Source organism: Thunnus albacares, chromosome 16 (assembly GCF_914725855.1).
Source record: "Thunnus albacares chromosome 16, fThuAlb1.1, whole genome shotgun sequence".
Classification (NCBI taxonomy): Eukaryota; Metazoa; Chordata; class Actinopteri; order Scombriformes; family Scombridae; genus Thunnus; species Thunnus albacares.
The window spans coordinates 19,255,980-19,279,280 of record NC_058121.1 but is presented as its reverse complement, the minus strand read 5'-3'; the positions used below and the strand labels follow the sequence as shown (position 1 = coordinate 19,279,280).

At 40.4% G+C, this 23,301-nt stretch overlaps 1 protein-coding gene and 1 long non-coding RNA gene across 4 annotated transcripts in view; one reads left to right on the top strand and one right to left on the bottom strand.

Annotated features, from left to right (window-relative positions):
• The window catches only part of LOC122965383 (kelch-like protein 29), a 219,385-nt gene that overhangs the window by 176,313 nt on the left and 19,771 nt on the right, over positions 1 to 23,301 (bottom strand). The gene's annotated exons all lie outside the window — the stretch shown is intronic.
• Positions 491 to 23,251, top strand: LOC122965385. Its single transcript, XR_006398216.1, has 3 exons — positions 491 to 501; positions 17,831 to 17,838; positions 23,160 to 23,251. It is a non-coding gene; the product is annotated as an uncharacterized LOC122965385 (long non-coding RNA).

The window sequence follows — 23,301 nt, the reverse complement described above, 5'->3', positions numbered from 1 at the left end:
GGTTGAGGGAGCCACTCTCCATACGAAGGTGAGCTGACTCAGCAGTCCCGGCAGCCGATGGGGGAGTGAGGGAGAGGTGGGGATGGAAATGATTGCTTTACAAGCGGTAAAATGCACGGCGGTGTTGAGAACCCTCTGTGGACACCGTGCTACACGCCTTCTCAATCCTCTACTGGAGGAGCGGGGATGGAGAGGAGAGGAGAGGAGAGGAGGAGGAGAGCGCACGCATACATGCTTGGCTTGTAAATACAATAGGCCTACTCTCTCTTGAGCTGCAAAGTGCAATTGAGCTCTATTGGTCTCTCTTTTTCTTACTCAAACTTGCTCTCATTCAATCTACTCCAACAGTAGCCTGGCAAGTCCTGATTTAATCTTTGCCAAGTCAATCATAGCTCTACGGTAGAACGAGGGAGCCAGAGACAGTACCGAATTCCTATCTTTACTTCTCTCTAGTCTATTTATTCTTCCAGGTGTCAGCAGCTATCACTGCGCTGATTAAATGTGGGAGTTCGCTAATTACAGGGTGATGAGGCGGGAGGATGTGTGAGGAAGAGGGTGGACGTCGCGGGGTGCTCCGACGTCCTTCAGGCTCAGCGGGGAAAGTGCAGAAGCAGCAGCAGCTGTTGGCAGTGGAGAGGAGAAGGTGGTGTAATCTCTCTTTAGAAGTCCTAAAGGGCTGAATCATCTCTCAACATCACCTGATGGTCCTGTCAATTTTCTCTCCTCACCTTGTTTCTTACGCCCTGATTCATCTATTTACACCGGTGTCTGCCCATTAACTACAAATTATTGGCAAGTGTTTTCCAAAGCATAATAAGCTGATCATTTCCAGAGAGCCACTGGTTTACATTCATTTCAGTTCACTACAAAAATCTATTTGCTGAATCTTGCTTTGAGATAGGTCATCAATCACAAGGAAGATATTTTTGTTGCCAGAGCTATGCTATTGTTGTGTGATAATGCAGTTGAAAGCAGAAAAAAAAAACTCTCCTGGTGTGGTCAAGGACACATAACAGCTGACATTCAAGACTTGGCTGCATTCACAAACACTGCATTCATGAGCTATGTTGTCAGAAAACAAAAACCAGATGAGAAACAAGCTTTGGACAATGTAAAAAGCATATTTTTATTATTATTAATTTTATTATTTTATTTCCTTTATTTCCTTAAAAAGTCTTGTGTTGAACACCAGACAGAAAGACACTGTTGTTCTGGTGGTGACGGTGAAGGTGGTGGTTGGATGTTGACATCAGTGTCAGCAGCAGGAAGCGGTGCACTAAGCATGCAGCTAATTGGGTTAATAAAGAGAATGGTGTTAAGTAATTGGCTCCCATGTAGGTAAGTAAGAGGAGTGGAGGCTTAAGGCTTACATGATTGGATAAAGGGAACATGGAAAAAGTTGGCTCTCAGATTTTAGACTGATAGGATAATAGAGCGAAGCAGGGAGACGTATGAATGGAGAGGAGTCCTGAGGTGTAGTTGAGAGGGAGTAAAAAATGAAGGGCAGAATGAGTGAAGTTGTAACTTTGACGAAAAACTAAAGGTGTTAAAATGCTCACTGTAAAGATTGCTTTTTTTTTCATGCAAAGCCTCTGCGAGAAGATTCTCAAATCCGAAACGAATGGAAACCAACAGCCTCTCGGAAGGAGGAAAATCAATCGGAAAGCTCGCAGAACACCATGTTTTGGAGCAGTACAAGTGTATGTGCGATTTGGAATTAATGGTCTGAAACATGCAAACAACTGTTCCTGCAGCGGTGGGAATCAGGTAAATCTCTGAGGGTGAAGGTCAGTGGCTGTTTTTCCTGGTTGTGTGGCGTTCTTCACGCTGCGCAGTGACAGTAAATAAAACAAAAAAAAATCTGGCATCAGGCTTCCGCATCAGCACTGCGAGGATGGAGGCGGTTGCCATTTTGTCATCTAATACGGCGTGCAGAACAGAAAATATATTAAGGAAGGCTGTTTGTGACAAGCTGAACGCAGTAAGGTGTCCCTGTCCATCATTTGAATGAAATGTTAAATGACATGAATTGCAATATGTCAGGAAGTAATAGCCTACCACCAGATGTTTGCTGCATTTCAGTGTTGGGATAAAGCAGGTGAACCATGGCGCAGTGCGATAAAATGAAAAAAAAAAAAAGAAACACCCCACAAATGTGATGGTGTGAAAATACTTTGTGTACATCACATACTGTATATGGGATTTGAAAAAAAACAAAAAAACAAAAACACCCCACAGAGCAACAACTCTAAATAAAGCATGAGCCCTGTTTCGCTGGCTTTTCACTCCAATCTGGGGTGATAAAATCCTGAAGCCCGGCTACAGCGAGTTGTTGACGGTGTGAGAATACTTGGTGCACATAGCCTTTATAGCAGCTGTCTGCTCTGGTGAGGGCTAGATGAGCCAACTGAGGTGAATATATTACTCTCACTCAGTGAATGTCACAAATGCCATTTCCAACTGCTGAATGTCACACAGACTGTTGGGGTGACTGCTAACGCCGCGGAGCTCGGTGACGTCTATATATTCCCACTGTTAACATTCCGCATCCCTGATTTTTTGATTATCAGACTAAATTGCTGTAAGATAGGGCTGGGCGATATGGACAAAATCAAATATCAGAATATTTTTGACCGAATACCTTAATATCGATATTGCGACAGTATTGTACGGATGACTATTGGTGCTTACACAAAATATTCACACACAGAATTTTGATAAATAGTCATCAAGGCAAATAATAGAACAGCTACAACAGTCTGGTAAGTCAGCCTTTAAAACCATATCACAATATTACCATATCCAAAATCTAAGATGATAATACTGATACATTCCCCAGCCCTATTATGAGCCAAATAAATATCAATAAGGCAGAGGTGATTGGTTGGTGCGTGCCTGCTGATTACAGCTGGGACTTTTGGTGACCTTTTTTTTGGGGGGGCCTCGCAGCTCCATACAGTGCTTTTCCAAACGAAGCACAATTTATAGCGAAGGAACGTAATGCTTTATTACTGTAAACAAATAAACATTACAGGAACAGCTTTTGTCTGGGATGTTATTTGATGGTGGAGAGGCTGGCCATTGTTAATGAGCGACCCCTTCGGCTAGCAATGCCTCGCAGGCTCTGGAATGTACTCAGAAAAAAATAAATAAATAAATAAAAAAAGCGTAGGACAAAAAGAAAAGAAACTGAAGCACATCTCTCTAACACACTCCCCTGCGTCAGTGTGGCTCATTGTTTACGGCGCAGTTATCAGGGGCATGCTGCTGCTGAATGCTGAGAGCTGATGCTGATTGTTTCTTCACATCCTCGGATATATAAATGTTTGATTCCAAGGTCATTCACCTCCAGCTATCCATACATCTTATTCAGCCGTCACTCATTACCGCCATACGTCATCTCTCTATATTTATTGATCGAATAAGACGAAACACTAATTTTCAGCTTCCGGAGGATGGGAGAGCTAAAAACTGCAGCCTTGTTTTAATGAAACATAATATAATTATAATTAGGAAACATCTTTACCTGAGAGAGTGCAAGCTCCAGGTTATGCTCATCATTGTTTATTTGCTTTTGAGAAAAAGATTGAATTGTTTTTTTTTTTCCCATAAAAGATTAAAGTTCTTTTTTAATTAAAGGTTCTTATCAAATCTGAATAACTTGCATAATTGGCTGAATTATTCTGGGTAAGTGTTAAAAGTTGCACCATTAATACCCTCTTACTGCAAACAAATCACATCAATGCAGCAGCTAAACAAAAGAATATTGTTGTGGATCAATTTCTGTTTCTTCAGGCGCTGAAAATATGTATTCCTTATGATAACAAGGAGAAGTGGTACTGGGAATAAAAAAAAGCCAACTATGACGTGCAGTCGTGTTCAACACAAGACACCTAACCATCAGTATAAACAATAATTATTCTTTCAAAGCACCTGAAGATTGCTCACAGAAAAAAAACAACTAATTTCATGCAACTGCCAACTACTGTATTTACTCGTGAACCAGCTATCAATCTCTGTGCTGGGTAAGTCAAATAAGGCTCATCTTCAGGCTTTGTGGATCTGTCAAGCGGAAAAACAGGACACTACTTTTCCAAGAAGAAAAAGGGGGAACTGTGCCGACCACACGTACAACAAAAGAGAAACAATCTCCGGTAATTGCCTGCCATCAAACAGAGAACAGTGATTCCAAATGCAGGATGGAGGGAGGGTATGGCGGCGCATATTGCGAAGCAGTCAAGGACGTTAGAACCATCCATCTTCCAAGAAATCTCAGAGCTAATCAAAAAGGAGTAGCGTGGCTGCTGATGGTGGTGGTGGTGGTGGTGGTGTTCCCAGCCAAAGGCAGGATCATTAAAGCCGGACATGACACATACTAAACAATGAGGAGTTAAAAGACTAGGCTGCCTCTGACCTTTTGAAGGTAAAAGGTGGGGAAGCACGCACGGACAGAGTGGCGCAGAAGCTCATTGATTTCAGACAGTTTATCTGTATCACAGGCAACAACCCACACAGACTGCATGAACAACACTTTCACCTGTCAGGATTAGGTCTATAAAGCCAAGTCGACAGAGACAAGGAGAGCATGATGTAAACACAGACACACAAATCTGATATCCATCTATCCATCCACCCACACATTCATTACTGTGGTTTAAAGCCATTCACCGATGCTTCAGTGTGAGATAACCAACGGTGAACAAATCTGTTGTAATGTGTGTGCTTCCTGTAGGTGTGCACATGTACACCTACACTGAAGAAACATATTTAGTCATTTATAAAAACACACATACCTCAGTGAAATGTGATTTCTTTCTTTCTCGTGACCGATGTGTACCGTATTTCTGGTCAATACTGAAGCTAGACATTTTATATTGATTAGTTTGTTTCCAGTGCACCAATACATAATTCATCAACTCTGTGTTTATGGGGATGCACATGTATATGTGTGTGTGTGTGTGTGTGTGTGTGTGAGTACTGGAAGGGTAAACCATCAGTCAAAGTCAACACCTCCCTTTGCACAATTACCAGAAGTGTTACGGTGAAACAAAAGTCTCCTCTAAAATGCAGCATGCTGCTGAGATTCTGGGGGACCGGAGCAGCAATCACAGCTCTTTTATCTCTCCGCTCTCAGTGAAAGTTAAAAAAAAAAAAAAAAAAAAAAAAAGGTCTGGGACCAGTTCATGAAAGAATTAAAAGCCTGATGCGATTAAAAGGCAAGAAGAGAAAAGAAAAAGAGTTCAGTGCCTTGCCCGGAGCACGTTAGCCTCGTCAATCTTTCAGTGGAAATTGGGTTTGGGGCCGGAGAGTGTTTCCCCACAGGCACATCACAGCCTTCTCCACAGATCAGTGATCATCATAGCCATGCGCTCAATCCAAACCTCAGCCAATACCAGGACAGAAACACAACTTCATCGCGGTCCTGGATCAGTGGTCAGGGGCAGTTTCTGTAAAGTGTTGCTCATATCACAAGGGCACCGTACTGCTCTGGTGAACAATCCTGGATATACACATTCAGCCACTGACCAGCGCTCTCAAATGCTCTCCAGCAATGATTCATAGACATTGGTTAATCTTATCAGGGACTGCCTGGACACAGCAGTAATAAACTGGAAATTGTCTAGTGAATCTCATATCAAATCACAACCATGGGGAAACTAAAGGAACACAGCTTCTCAAAGCAAGAACGCACACGTCTACGGACTCGTCTGTTGTTGTCGAGGCAAGCTATAATGCGATGGCGGTAATTAATTATGTGATAAACAAACACATTTTAGTAGAACCACTAATGAGTTATTATAAACAGCAAGAGTTCCTGATTCACCGTATTTCGTACCTCATTATGTACCCTTTATCTAATATTTATCCCATATCTATAAAAGAATGTAAGAATGATATATACCCGGGGCTTTAAACAGCAATAAACGGCGTGGCTTTTGATTCAACCTTCAGGTTAATAAGACACAGAAATGTAATATCTTTATTCTCCGCCCCTTTCTTATTGAAAACTGCCAGTGAGACCTCACACTTAACTGAATCTAAAGGTTGTTTGACTGGTCGCACGTAGAAAATGAGATTACAGTGAGGACTTGAGTAATGAAGGAAGCTGCTTGTCCTTCCGCGATGTAACTCACTCGCTGTTCGCCTGAAAGGAGGTAGTAAAGCCGCCTGTCACAGACATAAAAAATGACTGGCCACTTCAATTAGTCCAATCATAAAATATAATTTGAGACACATCTATCTAACATGACCTGAAGACTTTGGAAAAAGAACTATTCTGTTGTTCATTTATTAAATATCACATTCACTGAAGTTCTCCGTCTGGGTCGAAAGTGACATTGAAATTTTAAAAAAAATAAGGCGTCATTGCTTGGATGTACTTTTGTTACAATATTTAAAAAGTGAATCTAATTCAAGGAATGTGAGGAGAAACTGAAAAGATTTATACCAAATTGAATAAATCATATCATTAGAACCTTATTAATTCAACTACTCATTTCTGTGAATAATGATATGTTAGATTTTGATTATGCTGATGTACTATTCTATAGCTTTTCAAAGGAAAAACTTCCAATATTCTAGTAAATGATGCAGCAACTGAAAATGAGGTAAAACACCAAATGAAACACAGCTGAAAGTCTATATTTCAAGTTAGAATTAAATTACTGATAAGTCAAAATAAAACTTTTATTCCAATTGAATAAAATCAGCATGGAACATTGTGTGCTACCACCACAGTGAAGCATATGTGAGTCACTGTTAACCATCAGCAAAACAACCAAGACTGTTGTGATTCTCAAAACTTGCAACAGAAGGACTGAACATTTTTTAATCCATATTTTTCAGACATGGGCCTGTGTTGAAGGATGGTTGCTGGACCGTCCTTCAAAATGACTGAACAGTTTGATGTCCTGATTGAAACCATTTTTGTGTCCATTATCCAGCACGAACTAGATAGCATCTCACTGCCGGCTGTGCAATGTTTTGTGGATTATTACAATAGTTCAAGAGGGTTTACGCCACACAGACGTGAAACCGACTCTGAATTTATTCCCCTGTTACAATAAAGGCCCCCGAGATGAAGAAGGTAATGCCGATGTTACTATGTGTCAGGACTGATTTTGGGTGAACTATTTCATTCTATCTACTGTTTCCCCAGCAGCTTGCCATCTAAAAATCATCAAGGATTGATTAAGCAATTTCATTTTGCTTCTCGAGTATTTTCGAGCACAACATGGCCCAGAGTTTTGAGGTGATCCAGGGAACACTGAATTGCCTGAATAAGTACATAATCTCTAAAAATGTGTTGTTAGATTGGTGGTTTTTGTGAGAAAAATGTGCCTCTTTCATTCCCATACCTTTGTTGGTGAAGCAACTCCTATTTACAGACTGATGGGATCAATTGGTGATGTCAAATGCGATAACAGGCAGTTCACTGCAAATATATATATATATATGTATATATATATACACACATACACACACACACATACGCTACCCACAGACTGATCCAGGCTCAAAAAAATAAATGAAGCCATTTGAAAAGCAACGGAAAGATCATCCTAATACAGCCTTGTCATCATCTCCACTCCTACACATCGCTGTTTATTTTCCCCTGTGAGGCTACGGCCCTGCATAGTGAAAAAGACGCCACTCGCTCAACAAGCTCATCTTCAAAATCTGTTTACCAGGATGCAGGGTAGCAAAGGGGGAAATCTGACTCACAAATTCAACCTCAGAGTGTTCATGTCAATGTCTTCCTATCTGATTGTTTTGGCATTCACATCTGAATAGGATTGGGAGTGTGAGGCAAACACTGAGGCGGCGAGCTGCAGATGGTGCTCCAGTGAGAAAGTGAGTGGCGAAAATGCTGCCACCAGACACGCTGTGGCTAATCAACATGAGAACACAGTTGAGCTGAGCCTGTGTGCTGGCTGGGCACCGAGTAGACAGTGATAAAACAATGTGTTGGAAGCACCTGCACAATTTCCTGCTATTCGGCTCTCTGCAGTCTTCTGGGTGCAACACCATCACAGTAAGACATATTTTATTACTTTTATTTCTCCTGCAAAAGATTATTTTGCTCAATACCGCACAAAAGCTGAAAATGGCGTGCGCCAAAAGATAATCAGATTTATAAAACTGCGCACGCACGAATGCATGCATTTTTTCCCCATTTAGAAAGCATCAACTTGAAAATGTGCGCACATGGATAAAGCTCACATCCTACCCACTACACTCCCACAATTAACCATAAATGGTCAATGCAAAAGCCCTCATGAATATTGATGTACATGTGTTCCTGTGGAGAGCAGCAGCGGTAACAGAAGAAAGTTTGAGAGGCTGACGGTTGCAGCAGCTGTTAATGTGGTCACTGCAACAAACGCAGTGGTCAGACATGGAGGTAGATGCCAAGAAGTGCATTGCAGCACACTGTGAGTGTATGGACTAGTGGAGGCACGGGGACACTGCAGCTCACTGCTTGGTATTTGTTAAGCATTTACTGTATATAGATGTCTGATGAGACCACACACTCAATATTTAAAACACAATAAACATTGTATTCATTTATATTTACTCCAAAATCCAGCATACAAGTGTCTCTCTAATTTCCACAGTCCATACATGAGTGCAGGTAGTGAAGATGTGACAGGTGACGTGACTGGAGAAGGCAGAGTGTGTGTGTGTGTGTGTGGCAGCCACACCGCAGTGTCTCCAGCACGCTCTTGTGCACCTGACAGCTCAGTCGTGTTCATACAAAAACTATATGAAAACTACTTGGTGATATATGCACAGTATTAGAAGATTTTATTAAAAATCTATTGGCGCTCTGTTCTGCAATTCTTCAAAGTTATTTGATGTCATCTTGGATTTCCACTACTGATGATGATAATTTCATCAGTTCGTTAACGTGATTGAGGTGAAAAGGAATCAGTATATTTTCACTCAATACTGGGGAAAGGCAAACCAGACTTTCCAGAATCCTGCAACCTGCCACATCCTGGCATTTCAGCAGCGCTGTGCTGCTCCACAACTGATCGTGAGTGTGAGAATCACACAGCCCTGCCCTCTCCTCTGCACTCTGGGGGTTGGGAATGTGATGGTGAGACAGCGTATTGCGCTCAATATTTCATTAATAGTTCAATAATAAATCACAGATGTAATTGGTTAAGATTTGAGTTGGCTTTATATCTTTTAAAATTGAAAAGGTGCTTTTGGAATAGTTATAGCTCACTACAAGCAGAAGTAACACTGCTGGCTTGAATGTTTATGATAAAGTGGATCCATAATCAACGTTTGATATTCAGTGAAATTAAATGTGTGAGAGAAATCATTATACACTCTGGCTTTAATTCACCACTTCGCCATCTGTGTCACCGATTTCCCCTGTCTCCAAAAGGTTTGTACACACGGGTCAGAGTTTCTGTACAGCTGCACACATTCTCCCGTCAAGTTTGTTTTTATAAATTCCAACTTTTTCAAGGGAAGTGATGAATGTATCTTTTAAGCCCTGTTTTGTGCGTATGCAATGGTTATAAACGAGACCCCAGAGATGCAGACTTAAAACTAAGACTTGATTTAGATCTGACTGCTGTGCGACTTGATTTACTTTAGGCAGATTTGACTGCCTAAACACAAAATAATTCAAAAAATAAATACAATTCAAAATGCTGGCTAGCTTCTCTGTGAAGCTGTATTTAGGCACTGGTGCTTTGAGCTACATGCTCATATGCTTATGGTTATCAGGTATAATATTTACCATCTTAGTTTAGTGTGTTAGCATGCTAACATTTGTCAATTAGCACTAAAAACTCTGATGGGAATGTCATTCATTTTGCAAATAGTCATAAACCAAAGTATTGGACTTTGATCTGATGGTGCCACTAGATTTAAAGTTATTAACCTATCCTACATGAATGTCTGCACTAAATTTCACAGCAATCGATCCAATAGTTGTGAGACATTTCACTAAAACCACAAATGTCCACCTCATGGTGGCACTGGGAGAAAAGAGAATTGCCAAAGTCAGTAATATTCATCCTCTGAGAACCATGAATTCTTGGCAATCCATCAAATTTCAGTCTGGACCAAAGTAGTGGACCAAATGACTGAAATCTGAAAGACTTGTGTAGACTTGAGATTTGGCTTGGACTTACAACAAAATCACTTAAAAGCATCTCTGTTCAATGTGTGTTTAAGTGCTCCAACAAAAAAACAAAACAAAAAAAAGATATTTGCTTATAGATCCAACACAGAAGGACATGCCACCAACAGCAAAGCCCCTGGGCCTAAGTGGCTAGAAAGCTCTTCAAATGCTTCATGCTTTTATTTGCTTGAAGTGGTATCATAGTTCAGCATTCAATTCAGTGAAAGGAAGCTGATTTGGAGAAAATGAAGGCGTAGAGCAAGCAGAGAAACTGTGAATGAGAAATGTGTCTTTCTAGTCAAAAGCTCATTAGTACCAAGTCTGGATGTGGTCTGAACAGCGATAGCACAGATCTGTGAAATCTGGGCATTATTCCCACCTACCAATAGCAACTCCAAAACAACAGGCCTTGTGCTACCCTGAGGGTCTGCTTCTATTCAGCTCCCAAGATCCTCCAAACCAAACAGTTTGGGTGACAGCTGGAATTTCACTCTTTACCAAGAAGGGAAGCTAACGTTTGGACTGTGTTTGAAATTTGGAACTGTGGGCCAACAGACACAAGATTACAGCTCACCAGGGGATAGAGATGTTGTAAAAAAACCTTAGCCTGGTCTCCCAGGGAGGGATCGGCAGACTGTTCGCTGTACAGTAGCTTCCAAATGCTGATTCACACCTGAAGGTATAAACATTACACCTAGCCATCAATTGTTAATTCATATCTTCTGCAGCTGAATTGCAACAATACAACAATATTGCTATATCACTATAGGTCATGAAAAGAGGCATGTAATAACGCATTATGTAACAACACATTATGTAATAACAATGCATTATGTAGTAACCCCACAAAATGTAATACATTTTCACTTCATTGTGCAATAACATCCGCATTTTGTAATAATCTGCCTGCTTCGCCAAGTTTAGCTCTGGCACTGGGCACTACTAGCAGCCCACTTCCACTTGACCTGAGAGGCCTGGCAGGAGTGTACTCCTTAAACATGTCTGTAATCTATTCGGTCCCACTCCATGTATTGACTTATAAACAAGCAGCATCGCCTTATATTCAATTCTGTGGCTGACAGGAAGCCAGTATAGTGGACTTAAGAATCGGAGTGATGTGGTCTGACCTTTTGCTCCCTGTAAGGACTCTAGCAGCTGCATTTTGAGTAAGCTGAAGCTTTTTGATGGTCTTTTTTTTTTGGGGGAGCCCTGTCAAAAGACCATTGCAGGAGTCAACCCTGCTAGTAATAAAAGCGTGAATGAGTTTTTTTCCAGGTTGGCTTTTGACATGAAGTCCCTGAGTTTGGCTGTATTTGTATGATGATAAAAAGCTGATCTTGTTACTGCTTTTATGTGGCTATTTAAAGATCAGACTCAACTATAACACTGGTATAATCTAATATTTGGGAAGTTCAATTTAGCTCAATTGCTAAAAATATAACATGTACAGATTAAGACATCCACTTTGGTTGGTTATTACATAATGCACTGTATTATTACAATTTCATCATAAAAAGTGCAACTTCTGCATTTTGTAATAACCACTGAAATATGTAATAATTTATTACAAAAGTGAACAGGACAGTGTGCAGTATTAAACACAAATGATGCACAGCACCGGAGTTAGCTTGAAGCTAATTTGCATCCGTAGTTCATTATAATCAAAACATACAACAGCACAACAACAAACAGTACAAAGCAAAAAAAACACACACACACACACAGAACACACCATACAAAATACAAAGCTACACACAACAGCACATCACATACACCAATGATGTAAATTAAAAATTAATAATGTAAACTAGGCTCAGTGGTCACACAGCTGATTCGTCTTTAGTTGATTTTTTAATTGGGCCTTGAATGTATTGATAGAACTACAGCTCTTCATATAATCAGGTAGGGCGTTCCACTGAGTTGTGGCTTTAAAAGAGAAAGCTGACTGCCCAAATGCAGAGCGACAAAATGGTCTGTTACAATCTCATATGGAGGATATTCTGGAGGATCTAACAGAACTTACTGAGCGAGTGTACGCAAAGTCACATAATGGAGGAGGGGCCAAACCATTTAAAATTCTATAAACTAGGCACAAATTTGAGAATAATCTAAAATTGTCAAAGCTCAGTAAGTTGTATTTCTCCAGTACCCTGCAGTGATGGAAATGCATTGGCTTTTAGAGTTTGTTTGTATAAGGACTCAAGAGGTTTTATGGCTGTTTCTCCAGCCTGCCCCCAACATGTGATGCAATAAGACGTATGGGAAAGAATCATAGCATGCATAAATATCTTGGCTGCATCCAAAGAGAGACAGTTTCTAATATGTCTAAAATTTGCTAAGTTGTACTTTATGGTTTTAACTGTTTTTTTTAACATGTTTCTTAAAGTTCAAATTTGGATCCAGTGTCACGCCAAGATATTTAAAATCAGTAACTATGTCAATATGTTCACCTTTGTGGCAGATTATTACAAAATGCACGTTATTACATAATGAAGTGAAAATGTATCACATTTTGTGGAGTTATTACATAATGCAGTGTTACAAGGCGTCTTATTGTGCAAGCAAACGGAGGGCAGTGAGGCTGGCATGGCAACCTGCAGGAAGGGTCTTACACTAATGCTTTCTCCAGCTGCTCCACCTTAGGCTTATTGTTCCACTGTGCCTATCAGAGAAGGACGAGAGGCCAGTTGAACAGAGCCTATCTGGGGCCGGGGCAGCACACATTGGCCCTCACATGCTCCATTAAACTGGGAGCAGGGGAAAGTATGAGGTCTTGACAGTTCCTGGCTCAGAGCCGCGCCGTTGACACAATTACTAGACCCTTGCCCCTCGTCCGTGCTTTGCTACCTTGTTTAAAATGGCTGCCTGTAGCCACGACTGGGGATGTAAACAACAAAGAAGCTACAGCCAAGAGGACTGAGCCCAACGACGATGACAGCCCAATGACAAGAATTGTTGTTTTTCCAACGGACCCCTTCATTATTAATTTGTTTGTTTGTTGTGTTCAAGTTTGACAGTATGAGGTTGGATTTCAGGTTGCTGGGCAATTTTTAGGATCTGGCCCTATTTGTTCAAGATCCCAATACTACTGTCCTAGTATTAAAGCTTATATAATAATAAAATCATAAATGAATAAGGTTTAGTACGATTATAACTATCTGAAAAGGTGAAACAGGTATGTAGAAGTACAAGCTATCCTGGACGAATGGAAAAAAAACAGCCTTGAACGATAACAGACTTGCAAAATCAAATTCAGAATATTGCAATTTTCCCTGAGGCAGAAAACAGCTGGTCTGGGCTTCATCCCCAACACTCACATAATATTCTCCCTCTCCCAAGAAACACCGACTGCAGTGTGCCTACTTTCTTGAGCCAGCGGACACTTTGCCAAGCAAAGCTGGAAGGGAAATTAAGTTTCATCTCAGAAAATGTTTTGTTATGCAAACCTACTTGATAGTAAAAATAATTGAAGCATCGACTGATTTGAGACAGAACACCATGGTGCGTTGGCAACGGGAACTAGGATGCATTTAGATTTCCAGACTTCATTAAGCTGCTTTATGTGAGTAGAGGAGAAAAAAGATTAAATCTTTGGAAATCCAGACCAAAACAAATGATACGCCTCTTATTTACCAAAGCTACGACCCCCTCCGGTTTTATTTAAGAGTGACTGACACCAGTGATGATTGAAGTCTGCCTCTTCTTTGGACAAGGGATTTCTCTACATTTCACTTTGAAATAAGAACAGCAAAGGAATACGGTCGCTGCTGATTCTACATTTCTGACATATCTGCCAATCCTTGACTGCCAAACAAAAATAAAAAGCCAATTTATTTTTTAATGCTTCTAAATCAATGGCTGTCCATTAAATTTATTGACTGCAGCTTTAAATTTTCCAGACACAGTTTCACCTTGCTAAATATCAGCAGTAATAGTTCATATGGTGCTAATTGCATTAAATATATAGTCATTTGTCATGCTAAGTAATGTTGTCAATCACTGACTTGTGTGCAACTGCCCAGTGATGAATTATTCTACTATTCTGATCATCAAATCTTACACATAAAACAAACAGTATATAGGTTATTTGCTGAAGTTGTCAATGTTAAGCTCCTCGGTTGCTAAGAAGCTTTGTAGTCTGACCTGAAGGTGCACAGAGATGCAGAGAGATGGCAGACAAAGAAAAAGAAGATCCCGCATCACCTGAGGGAAATATGAAGGTTAATTCTGGCAAGCCTATTTCCCAAGCCCAGAATAGAGCTGGGTGCATAAATGATTACCTACCGCCGGGGAAAAAAAAAAAATCTGATTGGATTCATCTAGACCCAGGTCATCTCAGAACAAGACACAATGTGATGACTCTGACGACTGTCATTAGAACAGCCAGGAGCGCTAACGAACCGAGTGGTATCAATGGCTACGTTTACACGGATCCTAATATTCCACTAATAATCGGAATAATAGTCCAATAAGAATAAAAATGTCTCATGTAACCACTTCAATCGGAAGAGATTGGCCCAATCTGGCCAGGAAGGAATTTTCAATCGGGTTGATAGGGGCGGTGTAAACCTTTGAATAATCCGATCAAAAGGAAAATATTAGCACCTACTAACCATGTAAACGCTTAATCCGATCCTTTCCCTCTGGTTGCGCATGTTTGCCCCATGTGGGGGTAACATCAGGTGATGGTAGAGAGAGGAGAGCGTGTGTGACAGAGAGTATGAAGTTAGCAGCTGTGAATGTAGCAGTGCAGTGTGTCAACAGTTCAGGCTATTTGTCAGTGAATAAATGCTACAACTCCTCAAGACCCAAACCAAATACCCGTGTCCTGCTTGCAACCTGCTGATTAAAGTGAAGGGGGTCAGCCCCGAAGTTAGCCACAATGGGGTAGCCTAACCTGACCAGTTCACTTAAGGTGGACTGGCTTAAGGTGGACCAGCTATTCTTATTATAGTGACAATCTCAGCTGCTGTGCGTGCATGTAACCGCAGCCACTGACCTTGATAACGACCCCACAGAGGTTAAATACCTGGGGCTCCCCACCAGTCAGATAGAGGTGATAAAGCCCTTTGGATGAGGGGCGAAACGTCTACAAGAATCTTACAACCAAGTCCCGTTGCCCTTAATTCAACCCTGCTTGGATAACCATGACCTGGATGTCTAAGAACCTTCACAGACAAGACACAATGTATCTTTCTCATATTTCTACTGTATGTTTTTATTCTAATTGAGATGAGCCCGCAGGGGGGAAAAAAAGGAAAAAAAAAAAAAAGGCAGAGAGAGAGAGAGAGATCATGGAGAGGGACAGCCTCCAGTCAGCTCCAGCAGAGGGGCTTTGCTGACCTAGATCCAGGCTGAGTGCGGATGATATTAGCAAAGCAATTAAGGGAGATGACAGCCATCAGGCAGGGTCAGACTGACAGGGATAGCAGTCTGTCTCCCTCCCTCTTGAGTGTGTTCTCTGTCTTTCTCTCTCCCTCCTGTAATGGCTATTGATTTTTCACAACCAAAACAAGAGGCCCTCTCAGCCCAGAAGTGGCTGAATTGGTAAAGAGATAAAAAAAAAATTAAATAAATAAAGTTTTAAAAGAAGAGCGGGTAGCAGAGAGAAGAAAGTGTGGATGGCACGGGTGCATGGTAAGGGCAAAGGACTGAGGCTCACAGGTTGGTGACCCTGTCAGCTCTTTGCTCGGATGTGCTGAAATTGCTCCAGGCATGTCAAAAACTTAATTCCCCGGAGATGATAGGGAAGTGCAACTTTTACCTCAAAAGTTGTTCCACGTTTTTTGCCATAGGGTTGAAAAAAAATGAAGTACAGAGAACTTTTTTTTTCCTGGTGTGACGAAGGTAGAGCGTCAACATTAAAGTTCACTCTCAAACAAAATTGAGAATAAATTAGGAGGTAGCTGGATTAGCCTCATTGTATCTGTAAATATATAATCTGTCACCACTTCTTCTTCGTTCATATAGATACATACACCAGTCAGACATTTCTCTGCATAATAACGCTGCATAATACACAACTCAAGTCCACTTCAAATACTCCATGTTTGATTATACTTGATTAATTAAATAGTCTTGCATGTGGAAGAATAGCCTGCGCTCTTTCTTGGAATTATTTCATTTGATTATATTTACATCACAGTAAAGCACATACAAAGGATTACAAATATAACTGGCTGAAATATTGTAACACTCCAAAGAGATGGTCGTGGTTCTCCAAACATTACAAGTAACTAATGAGCAACTTTCATTTTCCACTTTAAACCGTTTAGCCTCTTCTTCTTCTTATTTTAAAAATGCACACTTTGCAGCCACACATTGTGGGCAGAGTCCATTTACAGGAAATACATGCGAGCTGGTGTAGACAGAGGGTGAGATAAAGGACTTTGACTGGTCCTTATTAAACTACTACTACTTAATATAACTATAGGTCTTGACTGGCTCTGATATGATCTTTTAGTTCAACTAAGGACATTCTATATGTCAAAATGCTGGACTCTAACCTACTCTACTCTCTTCTACCATCTACCACTGCCTACACCTGATATAGAGAAGAAGAGAAGTCAGCCATTATAAGTTTTCTAACAAAGTTTATTTTCTGTACAGGTGTGAGGAACTTCAATGTAAAACTGGGACATAAAAAAGAAAAGACATATGTACAGTAACAATCCCGCAGAAAACAAGATTATGTGAAATCTCATAAAACCATATTACAGTACGGTGGCATTAAAATGTCCCACGTACCATACATCCAAATCAGATTTTGAGCAATTACAGGAGACAGCGGCACTTAAATCACTGGCCCATTCAGCTGTCACAGAGCAGCGAATGTGTCGCTCCATCCCAGCATGCTTTGCTCCAGGCATGCGACTCAGTAGCGTTGTGTTCGGCATGTCTGCTTTAATCTGATCTCAGTGGGTGGTTGTAAGTTTGACAAAAGCGAAGGAGATAGACAAACAGAAGACCAAATTCTACAGAATAGCAGCTGAGTGGAACATAAGTGGCATGATGAGTTAAAATGGCAGAGAAAAAAGATTTGTGACAGACTCAAGAGTATACACACTAGATTCTTTTAAACATCACAGTACAGTATGTTGTCAACAGTCTCAAATCAATACATTGAATGAGATCTGTACATGGCATCTCTGGAAAAAAACCCGTGAGAAAACTGCATGGAGAGGCGCCATATTTTGACAGACTGTTCACCAAGATATTTGTTCTTCTTTCACCAGTTTATCTAGTCACAGAAGGTCAGTATGTACAGAGGGGGGCTTCTTTTTCAACTGCCCTAAAGCCAAGAAACACCTACTCATCTGATACCTAAAGTACACTTCAGAAAACATACCTAGCTAGGTTCACACTGCATGCTGCACTGTTTTCCTGCACAGATTCTCTAAGCTTAGTGTCAAGTTTTTTTTTTTTTTTTTTTTTTTTATCAACGAATTTCTACTTCAATCTCAAAATCAATTTTACAAGCAGCACTTTCATTTTTCAGTTTACAACTCAAGAGAGAGAAAGACAGTTGAGTTGTGTGAGCAGCTAGGTTGATGTGAATTCTGATTATTCTAGTAAGCAGCGGGAGTTAAAACTAAAAGTTGATTTGTTTTTGCCTGGGCGTTATGCATGGATTTTTGGAGGACACTTTGGGGGCAGAGTTGAGAAAAAACACATATGGTGCAGGAATGCACGTTTACAAGTACGGGGTCACCTCTGTTAAGCCCCTATAGAATCTCTTTGACATCTGCACTACACATGTGTCCCATCCATAAAACTGCACGAGGATCCTTACAACAGTCTTACATGTGCACCAAAAGCACAACCTGTGGATCGAGAGGTGCGATTAGAGACTCTATCATTAAGGCCAGAAAGAACCTGAAGAACAAATCTTTATTTTCAAGAGCCTGAGTAAAAGCATAACACCAAATGACCTGTAGTATGCTAGTAATCACTTAACTACTTAATGTCTGTATTAGTTCTCTCATCTCTGCTGAAAGACTTCAGCAATAACCATTTAGATAAATGGCAGCAGCCTCCCAAGTCCCTGTTTAAGTGGAAAATGCATTTATGGTTTTTCTCTGCCTCGAGCAGCACCAGTGTGCACACAAGCCTTGGCACCTTAGTCACGCTTGTGAACAGCAGTGGAAAATGCCGTAAAACATCTGAGACGTCCCCTACATATGTAGGGATAGAGATATGTGCCATAATGAGTTGCTCTGTGCAGATGGCCATTAAGGCTTATGTCAACATTAGGGAGATAGCCAAACAAAAATTTGGCTGATGATACTGGCAATTAATTCAGAGTAAATTTTCATGCAGACCTTTTGACCAGAGACGATAAGAAGGTACATCTGAATTCTTTGATAAGAGACCTGTTAGGAAATTAATTTCAGTAGAGAACATTTGGTCCTTACAGAGCTGCGATGTAATTAAGGTTAAAAAGAAGTTTTCATACTAGGCTTAGAAATTGCTTTCTTTCAAATGTATCATTGTGAATCTGACGGTGGCTGGTGCTGGAGAGACCACAGCTATTCACGATGACAGTGTGTTTTCAACTGATGCAGGACAGGAAGCCGCTGCACTGTGCAGCAAGCTTGGCCCATGAGGAAAAAAGGAGAAGAAATCATATTTTTACCCACCAAACAGCTTGAGTCAGCTGAAAAATGTAAATGCTCAGTCAAGTTCAGAGAGCAACAAAGAGGAAGAAACAGCAATAAGTTACCGGTTTTTATCTGAATCTCAGATATTGCATAATACACTGTGCATGCTCTATTTTATATGTGCATCGTGTCAGCGTCATTGTAGAGGTTACAGTGAAATAAAACAATAAGTTATTGGCATAAGTTTAAAAAAAACTGACTGAAAAGCTGACTGCCTTCTTTATAGTAGCTACTGTAGGGTCTCTGAGAAGGAAAAAGCAAAGTAATATAATGCAATATAATGTTCTGCAAAGATGAAATTACCTATAACTCTGTTCCTAAAGCACACATCGTGATTCAAGTTGAGTGCTCAAGTTGAGTGCCGCTTAAGACATTAAGTGAAACAATATACCTTATCTGCTATGATAACCATCTTACAAAAGCATGGCAACTAATGACACACTAAGCTTTGATATATGGGTCATGCCATGATGCCTCTCCATAGCCAGAGCAGGGATACCCTTCATAAAAATCAATATGGCATCACTTGCATGGAGGCCTGGCACAGGGGACGCTCAGGTGTAGATATACTTAAAGGGGATCTATTATGCTCATTTCCAGCTCTATATTTTTAATCTGGAACTCCACTAGAGCAGCTTTGCATGATTCACAGTTCAAAAAACTCCTTATTTATCTTAAACTGGCCCTTTATGCAGCCCCTCAGTTGAGCCTCTGTCTCTAACAGGCAGTCTTGGCTCCTGTCTCTTTAAGGCCTCTTGCTCGATGAGCCCTGTTCTGATTGGTCAGCTTTCCAGAGTCCTGCCAAGGGTTAAGTTACCACCGATGCAAACCCAACCTTTCCTGCTTTACTGCTTCATATAAAAAGCTTTTAAATGACTAAATGTTCCTCACCAAATTAGCAGAGCTTCGTTATCAGCACTAAAAACCAGTCGACACAAGAACATATGGAGATGTTTGGAGCTCTTTGTTCAGTGGATCAGTTAGAAATAATGCACGGAGGAATAGTACAAGCAGAAACAGCCGAAGTGAGATGTTTGATGAAGAGCTGCAGACAACCAGCACACCTCAAACAGGTAAACAACTTATTTTACTTTGCCCTGCTGTGTAATGGAAAAACACTCACAGCGTGACAGCTCGACTCCAGTCACGGCTCAGCGTGACTACCCCCAAAACAATGTAAAAATGCTATTATTTTAGCCAAGCAGAGCAGTGAACAGATGACCATATAAAGAAATCCGTCAAGAGCCAACGTCGGCTCAGGCTGAAAGTAGAAAAAAACATTCGAAACTGAGCACTCGGAGCGGTCTGAAGCCGCTGCTTGGCCACATTTAGTATGAACATCCGACATTGTAACTTTATATATACATATATATATATATATATATCTGAAAAAAGAAAAGCATAATGGGTCCCCTTTAAATAAGACAGCAGACATGATAGACACGCTATATGCTCCGAAATGGCAAAGCCTGCTGCTTGATCATCAGGCTGCAGGACATCGTCACCAAAGGGGAAATGAAGGTTTGGTAACAGAGAGCTCAGGCAAACCATGGCTGACAGGATTTTGTGGATGAATAGATGGATGGATGGACAGCTGGTGATGCTCAACATTTTTTAGCTTTCTCTTTGCATTATGTCACCGTGACAGACTTACAATCCTCTGCTGAAATGCCAATTTTAATACAAGGATATATTTTAATTGTCCTTTTTAAATAAATGAATACAAACCTGCAAAGCATGTTTGTTTGTTTGTTTTCCCACTGTTGAATTGAATGATTTTTCATTGCAGGTGTGCTTTTTTTTTTTCTTTTATTTCTACAGCTCACGGTTTTATCAATAAATTGCAGCTGGCACTGTTAAAAACAGTGAAGATGCCTGATGCTTTTTATTTCAGCTAGATTTATCACATGTTGTTCACCTTTAGCTCAATGACATTGTTGAGAGAGAGAGATGTTTAATTCCAGTTTTCTGGTTAACCAAAGCTAAACAAACTGGACAATAAAAACACTAAGTACTTTTCAGTGGAAGGCCAGGTGACATTTTCAAATTAGTTAAAAAAAAAAAAAAAAGTGTTTTTTTTTTTTCATTTTGGAAAGCTTATAATGAAGCTGATATAAATGCAATGGGGTTTTGTAGCCTATTCAATTTACAATGTGCTATTTGATATAATGCACAAAAGAGCTTATAAAACAGTTTGTTAAACATCAGAGTGAGAACAAGATGGTGACATCATGGAGGATAAACAGGTAGCATTTTAGCTTCCTAACTGCAAAGTAGAAAACTTTTATCTTCTGAGCAAAATATGATCTGACATTTAAACTTAAATGACTTAAGACGGTGGAGTATTGTTATTTTACTCATCCACTCCTTCGTGAGGACACTAGAAATAAAGTAGTTACACACTTTTGTGTTTATGCTGTGCAGTCCCTAAGGGCACTAGACTATACTGATAGCACCGCTGAAAGTGCCAGCATGCCCATTCACAGATATTAGCCTCAATGGCCTGGATAAGATGCAATGTTAAAACCCCTGCTGTGTCTATGTGTGTGTGTTTGTGTGTGTCAGCCTCTTAGGATTCTATGCTCCTTTAACCATGGGCCGACCCCCTGCGGTGCCTTACGTCTTAATCACTCCAGGGGCGTGCAGGAGACAATGCCTCACTGTTTATGTGACAAGAATATAACCGGGTACGTGTGACAGCGCGAGCCACGCTTGGTGTTTATGCATGTGTGTTTATGTTCCGCCTCTGTTATGGTCTGGTAACGGTGTGTGAATGCGATCCCGTGTACCGGGGGAAAAAAAATAGAAGGAAGACATTTTTATGATTAAGGCAGTGGCTGTGTGCCGCAGGGGCCGGAGGTCGTCTCATGAATGGCAGTGGGGGAGGCTTGTGAAAAGCCTGACCTTGCTCCCCCGTTTCTCTTCTCCCTCCTTCCTGCACACCTGATTGCTCTCAGCAGCAAAGACAATATCAGACACGCACCTCATGGCGATCAGGTCAGAGGTTGCATCATTAGTAACATTACTTTTCTGCTTAGAACATACCTTTACCCAAGACTACCCACATCATTTTCTGTCTCTACTCTCTACAGCTAAATACTTCGCTGGTGCTGCATCCAGATAAACGCCCTTCTCAAGGTTTTTTTTTTCCCTTTGTCAGCAGGTGAGGACTCTGTCTTGTCTTAATAATGGTGGTGGGTGGGGGCTCACCCTCGAGCAGACTAAAAGGCAGGGCTTTTTAAAAGAGCGTTTAACATTATATAAGGCTGCTTCTGCTTTATGTTATAACTATGCTGAAAAATGTGGATGTGGAAGATGACACATGACACGACGGCTTAAAGTCAAGAGGAGAGAACATCACAGCAGGCCCATTAGGTAGAAGGACATTTGCGTATAAACACAAACTGTAATTATGTACATCTGACTTTTTTTCCCCCATTATGAATACTGTATTCACAAAATATAAAACAATATACATTTCATTTCGGTATCTAATAACAGTGTTATTAAAAACTGAAACTTACTGATTTTAATTATGGTTGGTGTAAAGTGAGGATGCTTACAAAAATATTGCTATAATCTGTTTTTATTTATCAGTTAACTTCATACAAAGTGCAGTAAAGAGAAAAAAAAACCCGAAATGAAATCAATATTTGCTGTGACAGCAGCAGTTCTCCTCAGTACACCTGCACACAGTTTTTCAAGGAACTTGGCAGGTGGGCTGTTCCAAGTATCTTGGACAACTTGCCACAGTTCTTCTTTGGACTTCTGCTGCCTCACTTGTTTCTGTCTCCTCATGTAATCCCAGACTGACTCTATGAAGTTGAGATCAGGACTTTGTGGGGGGCATATCATCTGTTGCAGGACTCCTTGTTCTTCTTCTTACTGAAAATAGTTCTTTATGACTCTGGCTGTGTGTTTGGGGTCATTGTTAAGCCGCAAAATGAATTTGGGACCAATCAGATGCCTCCCTGATGGTATTGCATTATGGATAAGAATCTAAAGAATAAGAAGATATATAATGTAATAATAAGATAAGAACCTGAAGTGCCTAAAACTTTTGTACAGTACTGCAGCACAGTAAGTATGTATGTAAAATGCAGTGTTATGTTATATAACTAAACAAGCTACATATGCCGGCATAGCTGTGACATTTTGTATGAATAATCATGATCCAATATAATTATTTTTAATGATTTTAGTGACACCTTTGACCAGAAGTTTGTCCATGACCAAGTACCTTGAAAACGAACAGCCAGATTTGAGAATCAATGATTTATTGATCTTGGAAACAGTAATTTTTGACAAAATTATTTAAACTCAAGGTCCACTTAGTTTTTTTTTCCAACTAGCGCTGCAACAGTTAGTCGATGAATCAATTAGTTATCAACTATAAAATTAATCACCAACTATTTTGATAATCAATTAATTGTTTGAATCATTTTTTAAGTAAAAAAGTAAAAAAATTCTCTGACTCCAGCTTCTCAAATGTTA